The following is a 12,099-nucleotide window of genomic DNA, read 5'->3' on the forward strand; positions in this document are numbered from 1 at the left end:
AAATTATGAGGGTCATGGATAGGGAAAATCAGCAAAGTCTTATTGATGGGGTCAGGGAGTCCCGAACTCGAGGGCATAGTTTTAGGGTGAGAGTGGAAAGATATAAAAGAGGCCTGAGTGGTACTTTTTAACGTAGATACGTGTATGGAACGAGCTGTAGAGGGTGATACGTGTATGGAACGAGCTGCCAGATAAAGTGGTGGGGCTGGTACAATTGCAACACTTAGGAGGCGTTTGGATGGGTAAATGAATAGGAACAGTATGGAGGGATATGGGCCGGATGTTGGTAGTTGGGACTAGATTGAATTGGGATAAATGGTCGGCCTGGACTTTTTGGACCGAAGGTTCAGTTTCCATGCTCTGCATCTCTATGACTCTTTGACTCTATCTCATGTTCCTCTCTATGTATTAAGCTTTAAGGATTAGAAACAGCTGACATTCATCCTTAATTTAGTCAAACAACTGATATAGAAAGTTCTTCTGAATGAAAAAAGCTACTCCTCTACATTTTGAATTAAAGAATGAAAATAACACCCAGCAAAACACTCTGCTGTAACTTTAAATGTTCCTTATTGGTTATATATTTTTTTGGCACGAAGGTTACATTGACCAAGGTTACTTCTAAGGCCTGAAAGCATCAATTGGTGAATGAAACCCGTTTAATGTGCCAGGTGCACCATTTAAATCAGCGATTCGCCATAACCATCCGAAACAGCCCGTGACCCCTCTGTGGGGAAGGACCCTTATATTGTGCACCGTGCGAATGTGGTAAACAGTTCGTATAAACTTGAAAATACAACCGCAAAAACAACCAACTCGAAACTTCTAACAACTCCTTGTACAATCAACCAACATATAACACAAATAAGAGGAGATTTTACCCGCTTCCCCACAGGGAGAGCTCACTAATCCCCCTTGGCGTCTACTAACTGAAGCAGCTCCCCAAACGCACACAAAAAAAAGTTTAAAAAATATACAGGTGTCTTACAACAAGAAAATTAAAAATGGGCACTCAACCCGTCCCATCCATATCCAAGGCAGTCCTGGTGAAAAGGAATTCAACCCTCCCCCCACCCCCCCCCACCCCACTACCCCCCCCCCCAGCAAACGCTATTCCCATTCCGTACTAAGAGAGAGAGAAACGAAAAGAAAATTATAGAAACATCAAAGGTTAATGGGAGGTGAGGAAGTAAGGAGAAAAGAGAGAAAGAGAAATGAATGGGACCCCGCATATTAAAAAAACAAACCCAGGTAAATGAGGCAAATGACAGAAGAAACAAAGAGAACATGATTGTCCATATTATTTGAGCCAGCCAATCTATTTAAACGTGTCCTGGAAGTCCTTTGCATTTTCTAGTGAGTGAAAATTAAACACGGACCCTCCGTGGTTGAAACTAATATTGTCGGGTATCTTACAGTGTATTGAATATTCAATTTCCTCAGCCCCCTTTTTACCCTATCAAAGGCCTGCCTCTTGTGGACCATGGCCATAGAAAGGTCCTGGAAAAACATAATTCGTAATCCTTTGTATATAAGAACCTGTGGATCCTTCCCCAGTGTTGGAGACCCATTTGTTTCTCTCCATATTGCTGGAGTTATACAAGGACGGAGCAGGGGTGCTGGTCTGACCCGGGCTTGTGCACTGCGACCTGGTGGGCCTGCTCGACCTGCAACCAGCCCGCCTCGAATTCCAGCTTCAAAGATTACCGGAGCCATTGCTCCAAAAACTGACGGGCGGATCTTCTTCTTCCCGCCCCTCCAGACAGATATTCTTATGGTGTCCTCGATTTTCAAAGTCGACCTGCTCCTTCGAGGCCCGTACCCGCTATCCCAAGGCCTGGACCCGACCGGATGCGGATTCCACTGCAGTTTTAGAGGACACAGTCCGCTGCTCCACCTCTGTGGCATGTGTCTGAGACGCTGCATCTACTAGTCGTGCTTCTGCAGCATGGCTGAGATCGGTTCCTGCCTGGTCTGGGTCTCCTCATCTCTGCATCAATCTTCTCTCTCAGTTTTACGTACTCCATGACCAAGCTCTGCTATAATAGTAAGTCCCCTGGCGGGTTCGCAGAGGCGGACGGCTGCAGGTGTATCCGTTGCTGCAGGGCAGTGCCTGCTAGTAGCGATCCACGTGATCCTTTACAGTTAGTCATTTTCCTTAAACATTTCAACAGACTTACAGCAATACAGTGGGTCAGTATTTTTACACAGTGGCTCAGAAAGAGAAAGTGAATGCACCACCTTGTCTGGGTTCTGATGTAGAGCTGAGCAGGGCAACCTACTGGGTCGCCAATATCTTGTATCTCCCCCGAAAAGAAATCACCTCTAATGACATTATTAAAAAATGTTTGAAGCTGTTTCTTGTAGACAGAGACAGTGGAAAACCAGTAGATGTGATGTAGTTAGATATTCAGGTTTAAGAGCTCAGACAGTAAGTAGGAACTAATATTAAACCAAAGCGGTTAAGGAAAAGCGGTTCCATTTGGAAATGGAAAGGTAAAAGTGAAGTTGGCCTTCATTTAAAGTGAACGGGAACATAGAGTTAAAGACATTCTGCACAGGATCCGTGGAGTGCGGATGAGATTATGCCTGTGTTCTGTACTGTTTCAAAGAATAAGACGTGATTTCAGGGAAACTTAGAAAATTCACACACAGGAGACTGACTAACACAGGCACTTGAAGAAGTGCAGCAAGCAAGGTTAGGGAAAATCCCAAGATATTCTACAAAAAAAATAAAGTAGAACAGAATAACCGGGGAACAATCAAAACCAATTAGAAATTAAGGGGTCAATCAGCATATGAAGCTGGAGAACATTGATGGATTATTTCATGAAAGCTTCGTATCTGTATTACCTGGGAGACCAGGATGCAGTTACAGAATTCGAGAAGATGCATTGTGAGCTCTCAAATAAGATGCAAGTTGGGATGATGTAAAGTCAAGATGAGTTGTATCACAGGATAATGTTTCAGCCAAGAGACGAAATGATCTGACCCAAATGTTCACGACAACGAAGGTTCCAGAGGACTGGAGAGCAGCTAATGTGGTCCCACATTGCAAAAAAAAAGTGGTGGAGATAGATCAGTGCCTTTTGGGAGAAGTGTAGTGTATCTTATTTTTTGTGGTATTCATAAATGATGTAGATTTGAATGTGGAGGGATGGTGAGAGGGGAGAATTGTTTCGTGTGATTGGTAAGTTTGTGTTTGACACAAAGGTTCGCCAGGTGGTTGGCAGTTAGGAGGAAAGCCTTATTTTACTGGAAGATATCAGACGGAATGGTCAGATGTGAAGATCAATGGCAGATGGAATATAACCCTGATAAATATGAGGTGATGCACTTTAGAAGAAGGAACCAGACAGGGTTCAATGGTGGAGTCAATGAATGGCAGCACACTAGGAAGCTCAGAGGGTACGTCTTCATAGATCTCTGAATGTAATTGGACAGGGTAATTAGCTAGTTAACAAAGCACATGGGACTGTAGGCATTTTGTTTATTCATCGAGGCGTACGTAATATGATCCAAACACACCATTGGTTAGGCCATAGATAGAATGCTGTGTGCAGTTCTGGGAGCGCCATTACAGGAAGAATATGATTGCACTGGAGGGGGTACACAGGAGAATCACCGGGATGTTCCCTGGGATGGAGCTTATCAGGGATGAAGAGAGATTGGATAAGCTCGGGTTGTTTACTTTGGAGCAGATAGGGCTGAGTGGGACGTGATTCAGAAGGATAAGATTACAAAGGGCATGGACGTGGTGGACAGACAGCAGCTGTTTGTTTTTGTCAAAGGGCCAAGAACAAGGAATAAGACATTTAAACTGCAGCTTTTGAGGTTTAGAGAGGATTGAAAGCATGTTTTTCACGCAGAGTGTGTTGCTGTCTGGAATGTACACTCTGAGAGTGGAGTTGTCGTTGGTCACCTCACAACCGTTAAGAAGTATATGGACCAGCATCAAACTCGCATAGCATTCCCGGCTACAGTCTACATGTAGGAAAGTGGGAATAGTGTACATCGTGATGCATTTCTGATGGTGTAGAATATCTCCTTCTCTGACTGTATGATTGTGAAAACGTCGTTACTGAGCAGCCTAAGGCAGAAATTGCAGGGTTTCTGATAACACGTATTAATAAAGATTATGCGACTCAACTGCAATAGCTTCCAAAAGTATGCTATTGTGAAAGTAAACGAAAAATAGCAGCTTATTACAGTCTGAAACCAGAGAATGGAGACTGGAAAACAGGGAAATGGCGGAACTGTAAAGCAAATACTTCAATTCTGTCTTCACAGAACAAAAAAAATCAACAAAACAAAAAAAGACTTCCCAGCACGACCAGGAAACCCAAGTCAGGTGAAAAAAAAGGAATAGAATGAAATTAGTAAATACATGGTTTTGTAGAAAATATTGGGACTGAAAGTAATTAACATCGACAATGTCAGCATAAATTTATGAAATGGGAATCATATTTGAGATACTGGCTGGTAGATTAATTCTGGTGAAGCAATGGATGTAATCTATTTGAATTTTTGTAATGTATTTTTCGGTAAAGTCCCAAAACTAGTGTGCAGCATCACATCTTATGGAACTGGGGCTAACATATGGACATGGCCTTACCACAGCATAGCTGGCAGGAAATAATGAGTGGAATATTTTGATATAAATTTTGAGTTTACTCTCATGTGTATTTTACAGCCTAAATACAAGAAATTTCTCCCTCAAACTGGCACCGTTATAAATAATTTGTATATTGTATCTTGAAAAAAAAAGGTGTCGATGGAAGAAAGTCCATGGGTCCTGAGTCAGAACTTACTATCGGTGACACCTGCATCCCCATCACTGGATACCAGCTTCATCACCATCGACAGCAGAGGCCACCAACATCGAAGTTGCTGATCCTCAGGTGCCATCTTTTCTGCTGGGCCAATACACTTCCATCACCGCCTCGTTGCCCTCAGTGCCAGACCCACCAATGTCAGAGACATGTCTCTTACAGTTGTGCTCATCTCATCAATGATTCCATGATACCTTTCCACCGTCTACTTCAGCAGCACCAGCGCAGCACCCAACCAACAACGAATTCTCGATCCTGCGGCATCACCTTATGCCACTGGGCCTACCTCACATACATTGCCTCTGCTGATGTAGCAGTCGCCAATTCAAGGCCCTGTGCTTGCTCCGGAAAAGTAAGCAGGAACACACTCTCCTCTGCACTGGGCACAGCTCAAGGTTCTTACACTGCTCCGGTTGAGACCTCTCGAGGGCCATGCCCTGAGTCCACTCAAAGTCTGCATGTTTGGGCTCTAGTTGCTGCTGATGCTGCCCAAGCTACAAGGACAGTAAGTTACAGAGAGAAAAGGGAGGGGGAGAAAAAAGGGGAAAAAGTAAGTTAGAGTGTACAAGCTCCAGAAAAGGAGCCATTGAACTAGAAACACTGGAATAAAATGACTCGTTTATTGGAGACGAAGGCTCATGGTGTATCACAGGGATCGGGGATTGGGCCCCAGCTATTCCAAACACACATCCAACATTTGTTGAGGGAACCAAATGCAATATGTCACAGCCTGCTGACAGCACTAAACCATGTTGGATTGTCAGTCGGTGAGGAGGATGTAGAAAAGCTCTAAATTGATTGAGACAAGTGGAGTGAATGGGTAAGTGCTTGGCAGATGCAGATCAGTATGGGTAGATGTGATATTGTGCACTTCATTTAAGATATAGAACAGCAGCCGGCCATTTGAAAAGGGATTGGTTCTAAAATGTTGATCTATAAAGGGACTTATGCCCCTTTATTTGTTTCCTTCTGCGCAGCCCTCCGAGGTCCATGCAGGGCAGTGAGTTCTGACCCCAGAAATCATTACTGGGAATGGCATTGACACACTGACCAGGGTATATAGACCGAGTAAGTGGGGAGCTGAAACATTGAAAAGGATCTGGATCTCTCTTTACACCAGTCACTGAAAGCAATATTGCAGGAACAGAAAGCAGTTATTAAGATAAATAATATGTTGACCTTCATTTCAGGGGGATTTGAGTCCAGGAGTAAGGGTGTTTTACTGCAGCTGTACGGGACATTCGTGAGACCCCATCTCAAACATTGTGCAGTATTGTGTGCTGTTTTGGTCTCCTTACCTAATAAAGGAGAAACCTAACATTGAGGGACAGCAGTGAAGGATGGTCAGACAGATCTCTGGGATGACAGGCTTGTTGTGGGAGCAGAGTTTGATGCGACTGGGCCTATATTCCATGGTGTTTAGGAATGTGCACGGAGATCTCAGTGAAATATATAAAACTCTGACAGGGTGAGACAGATTGGAAGCACAGATGATAATTACCCTGGCTGGGATGTCTAAAATCACGGGCAAGAGTATCAGGTGCAGTCTGGCCTTTCTGCATTGAGATGAGAATAAACGTCTGCACTCAGAAACTGGCGAACTGAGGGAATTCTCCCCCAGATCAGGCTGTGGAAACCAAGGCATAAAAGGGTGACAATAACAGTCTTATGGTGTGGAGATAAAGGACCAGCTGTCATTGTAATGAATCGGGTAGAAAACTCTCCGACTGCAATTCCTATTTTATATTTTTCCGATGGTTAATCACGTTATGGGATATGTATATTGTATGGGAAAACTGAATTGAGGCGATTTCCTCCATGAGCTAGAATGGGGGAAAGGCTCAGTGTGATGAATGGCCTACTCCTTTCCCGATGTTTCTGTGCAGTTTCTGGGAAAGCTCGGTAAATGTTGACAGAAGCTCTCAGATGTTAGTAAGGAGGCCTCTGCAGGGTCATCAAGACTGTGTGTCCCATTCCCTTTTCTGATACTGACGCTGATGCCAGGTGTTGTGTCCAGCTTTATCGTTTAAGACCTCGGAGCAATTTGATGCTATTGAGCATCTTCCTTGGCCAATTTAGGTACCATTGAATAGTGTATCACATATCTGTGTGTCTGGGGTTACTTTTAGGTCAGATCAGGAAAGCAGGGGAGATTCACTTCCTCAAAGTACATTGGGGAAGGAAATTCGTGTTTACAAATTGGCTTCAAGGTCACGACTACTGACCAGATTTTACAACACGATGTTATATTAATTGTCTTTAACTTCCACCAGCTGACAGAGCATTGGCCTGGTCTGGATTAGTAATCCAATTACATTTCCACAACAGCACCATCTCCACATGGGGACCTAACAGAAACCACAGTGAGCAGGGTATGTCTGTGCTATTTGATAGCTCTGTCGGAAATGACTCCTACTCGTATCGTGATGGGACAGTTGGTGTGGTAATTGGTCAGATTGTAATAATTCCCCTCTTAGGGGACTGGACATACCTGAGTAATTTTATGCATTGCAAGGGAAATGTCATAATTCTAGCTGGAATGAAACAGCTTCCCCAAGGACATGGCTTGTTGTGCAGCACAAGTCTTCAGTCCTTTTGCAGGAATGGGGTCAGGGACCATTGCCTTTGTCGTAACTTCTGTGTTCAGCTGTTTCTTCATGTCACGCGAAGCGAATCGAATTGCTTGAAGACTGTCATCTGAGATTCTGAGGGCATCGTGGCGAGGATGAGGTGGATCATCAACTCTACACTCCTGGCTGCGGACGGTGTAGAAACTACATTCTTGTTATTTTTTAAATGGATGTACCGGGCTGTTCCGTTATTTAGGATAGAGATATTTCAGGAGTACTCTCCACCAGTAAATTGTTTAATGTTCCATAGACCTTTATCCCTGGATGTAGCAGTACTGCAGATTTTAGATATGATCTGTTTGAATTGGGATCAATTCTCCCTCTCTATCAGATGTGAATTCTGTTGTTTGGAGTGTAACCAGTCAAGTGCGGCAGCTTTAACGAGGTATCATCAAGTTTAGGTACACATAGTTCTGACTCTGGCATGTTCAGACACACTCATCACTTAACCATGGATTGTCTTGTTGGTAATAGTAGACTGAGGGATTATCCTCAGGAAAAGGTTTCAGGCTATGATTGAGTAATATTCTGTTTCTGCTGCTGCTGTTGTTTACAGCATCACGTGATAACCCAATTATAGCTGCAATATCTTTGATTTAATTCTCCCAGTCTGTCCAGCAATGGTGGCATGTTTAGGTCCAGTATCCACAATTATTTGTCTAATTGAACATTTGTGCTGTTCCTATTCATTTCTAGAGAAATTCTGCAGGTTTGACAGCATCTGCAGAGACATAAAAACAGAGTTAGAGTTTCAAGTCCAGTATGATGCTTCTTCTGAACTGAAAATGATTGTAAAATGGGCTTGTAATCCCATGCCAGAAGTGGGGGATGGATGATAGGGAAAAGACGATGTGGCAACAGATAAACGGACGTTTAGCAGTGGTGAACGAGAAGATGATATAAAACGTGTTTAAATTAAGATATGAATGGGGGAAAGGGGTTTCTTCTCTTGAGTGCAAGAGAAGGAGACATAACCAGACAAGGTCATAGGGAGGTCAGGAGGGAGACTGTTAACTATGTGCTATTATGTAGATCTGGCCAGAATTAAGTTTTCACTGTCAAGGTCATCACACCCTTCGCAAAAAGGAATTCAGGTGTTTGACTACTTATTGACACGAGTAAAAGTTTCCTGCTGCTTCAGTATTGTAACATAGAGAAAAGCAAATCACAATATGAAGTTTGGACTGTCTGTTGTTTACCAGTCACTTTTAGTATTTTTTTCAAATTTGCGATGTTTATTTTTAAATACTTGATCTTGAAGTTAGTATCAGATGGAGTGAAGGAGGTTGCTGGGTGACATCGAAATCAGAAAATCATGGGAGGCATGGATTGGGTGAATAGCCAAGGTCTTTCCAACAGGTTGGGGAGTTCATTCATAGGTTTAAGGTAAAAGGGGGAAGATTTAAAAGGGATGAAGGAACAATGCTTTTAAACAGAGGGTGGTGTAGGTATGGAATGAGCTGCCAGAGGAAGAGTGGTAGATGCATGTACAACTGTAACATTTAAAAGACATTTGGACAAACATATGGATGGGCAACATTTCGAGGCATACGGGCCAAATGCAAGCAGATGGGACTAATTTATTTTGGAAAAGCCTGACCAGCATGGACATTTAGAAAAGCTTCACTCAGATCCAATGTCGTTTTGTGAATGAGAAATTATATTTTGCCCTTTAAAGTCATGCAATATATTTCTGGAAATCCCTGACAACGTAACAAGCGGACTTTATAAAGGGGAACGTGCGGACACGATGCTTTCCAGAGATTTTCCACAAGGTATCACAAAATAAAGGTTCTCACACAAGACAGAAGATGGATAACGTATAAGCACGGGATGACGATTGGTCAACACATAAAAATCGGAGAATCAGGATTAATGGATCGTTATGATAAAAGTGCTGGAGTACCACAGATATCAGTCCGATGGCATCAGTTATTTACAATCTATACTAATCGTTGAAAAATGTGGTGCTGGAAAACACAGCAGGCCAGGCAACATCCGAGGAGCAGGAGAATTGACGTTTCGGGCATAAGCCTGAAGAAGGACTTATGCCCAAAACGTCAATTCTCCTGCTCCTCGGATGCTGCCTGGCCTGCTGTGTTTTTCCAGCATCACATTTTTCAACTCTGGCACTCCAGCATCTGCAGTCCTCACTTTCTCCTAGTTAATCTGTACTGATAGCCTGAAGGAGAGGGCTGAGTGCAATATACATCCGAGATGGAGGATGACACTGAGAATCAAAAGGCAGGCTGCTATTCAATGGAGAGGACTTCCAGAAAAGGAACAGTACAAAGGGATTGGAGTCTTCCTGTGTATGAAACATAACGCCAGCATGCTGATACAGCAAGTAACTAGGTTGGTACTTTAGGTAGGTTCTTGTGATGAAAGGATTGTGTTATTGAGAACCTCTAAAATGGGGAGGTAATTACTCATTGTGGTTGAAATGATTGAGGAACAATACTGCTGAGGAATACAAGATACCGAGGGGACTTGACAAGTTAGATGTTGAGAACGTGTTTCCACAGCTGGATGTGGTATTGAACTCAGGGATGTTGATACCGAATATGGGATATCGATTTCAAACTGAGATGCAGAGTAATGTCTTCACTCAGAAGGTAGTGAATGTCTGGAATTCTCAAACCCAGAGAGTTGTGCATGGGTGCAAGGAGTCAGCAAGAAAGCGGAGTTGAGCTGTGGAGTAGGTCAGCTATGTTCATATTAAATGACAGAGCGTGTGCGGCTGAATGGCCTTCTCCTGTTCCTTCTTTCTTATGTTCTCATGTTATGCTTTTGGAAAGTTACTGGATATTTTGATGGAAGCCATGAAATACAATGTTGCATTCAGGAGGAGAAGAGGATTTGTTTGAGTTCAGCCTGGGTGAGGTAGGAGGCTTTCTTCACAGTGAATCTGGGTCTGTAACAAAACCCACATCTGCAGCAGATGTTACAGAGAGGGGAAGCCTGTGTGTGGGGTGTCACTTCCTGACCAATCCTGGATTTTCCAAGTACATTTCTGAAACTACACCTCACCATCGGAGTGAACTCGATATGCTCCTGTGTAACAGGTCTAATGGTCTGAATGGAACATCGGAACATAGGGCTGAGGGACACGAGTGAGCCATTCGGCCCTTTGATTCTACTCCAACAGTAAATAAGATCCTGGCGCATCTTATTGTGGTCCCAACTGCACTTTTCCCTCCATGCACCATTATTCCTGATTGTCTATCGACAATCAGACAAAGAAAAATCTCGATATAATATAAAGATTCAGCCATCCCAAACTTCTGGGAAAGAGAAGTACCACTGGAATAAAATCCCATTTTGTGAATTTCTCCTCATTCATGTTCTGACTGAGGTTGGAAGATGTCACTGTTTGCTTTCCTAGTTCCACTCCTCCACTGCTCACAACAAATTTTAAATGAAACCAGGTTGGCGACATAGCCAATGATAAAGATCTCAGACTGGGTCAGGTTCAGTGATCGGAACAAGTCAGACTGATTTCTTTAATGAGCCACAAGTAACTCATAGAACTAACGGAGGAGCATGTTGAATCTGTGAGTACCACTGCTGCCTCACATCACCACAGAGCTGAGTTCAATTCCAAACTCGGGCGACCACCTATGTGTAGCTTAAACATTCTCCCCATGTCTGTGTTGCTTTCCTGTCAGAGCTCCAGTTTCACTCAAAGTCCGACAATGTGCTGCTGAGAGTGGGTTGGACATGCTCGGTTGCCTATAGTGCCCATAGATGTGTGGGTTTGACCTGGGGAACGCAGGATTACATGCATAGGGTTTGGGACAGGGCTTTGTGGGATGCTGTTCGTTGGTCAATGTGGACTCGATGGGTAGAATGTTCTTCTTCCACTCTAGAGAGTTTCTATGACAATGACAACAAGTTTGGATTATACAAACACCCAGTGTTTGTATAATACCTGATCTTGTGTGTTTCAACAAGAACACCTCTCATTACACTAATAATCTGTTAAGGCCTCTATAATATAAGCCTTTCATCCCTGGAATACATGAAGTGAAACATCTTTGAATTGTTTCCAATGGAATTATATAATTTCTCAGGTAAGGAGCCAAAAATACCTCACAACTCTGATGAGAGTAATTTTTGTTTTCTCGAATTGTCTTGAGTCTTTGGAACTCTCTTCTCCGCAGAGCATTGGAGGCAGAAATATTGAAATATTAAATGCTTTTGAAGCACAGACAGAAGATTCGTAAATAACAACAGAGTCAAGGATTATCGTGAAATGGGCAGGAATGTGCAGTGTGGTGGAAATGCTGACATCGGTACAAATGAAATGACAGCAGAACATCCAGGAATATAATGCAAAACTAAATTATAACATAGATGACATTTTAAAATGTTAACAGTGATAGAATACTGTACCAGATGACCATGGGGCTGCTCTGTCATGAGAGAGAGACCGCTCGTGGTGGTTTGCCCTAAGGGTTACCGCACCTCGGGTGATGGGTTGAGGGTGAGAGAGCGTCCCCTTCATGGTAACCTCTGTCGGGGGGGTGGGGGGGGGGGACTTGAACCTGCGCTGTTGGCATCCCTCTGCATCACAATCCAGATGTCCAGACAACTGAGTGGAAGACTGTGTCACTTCTATAGACAGAAACAGTGAC

This window comes from Chiloscyllium punctatum, chromosome 14 (genome assembly GCF_047496795.1).
Source record: "Chiloscyllium punctatum isolate Juve2018m chromosome 14, sChiPun1.3, whole genome shotgun sequence".
In the NCBI taxonomy this organism is placed as follows: Eukaryota; Metazoa; Chordata; class Chondrichthyes; order Orectolobiformes; family Hemiscylliidae; genus Chiloscyllium; species Chiloscyllium punctatum.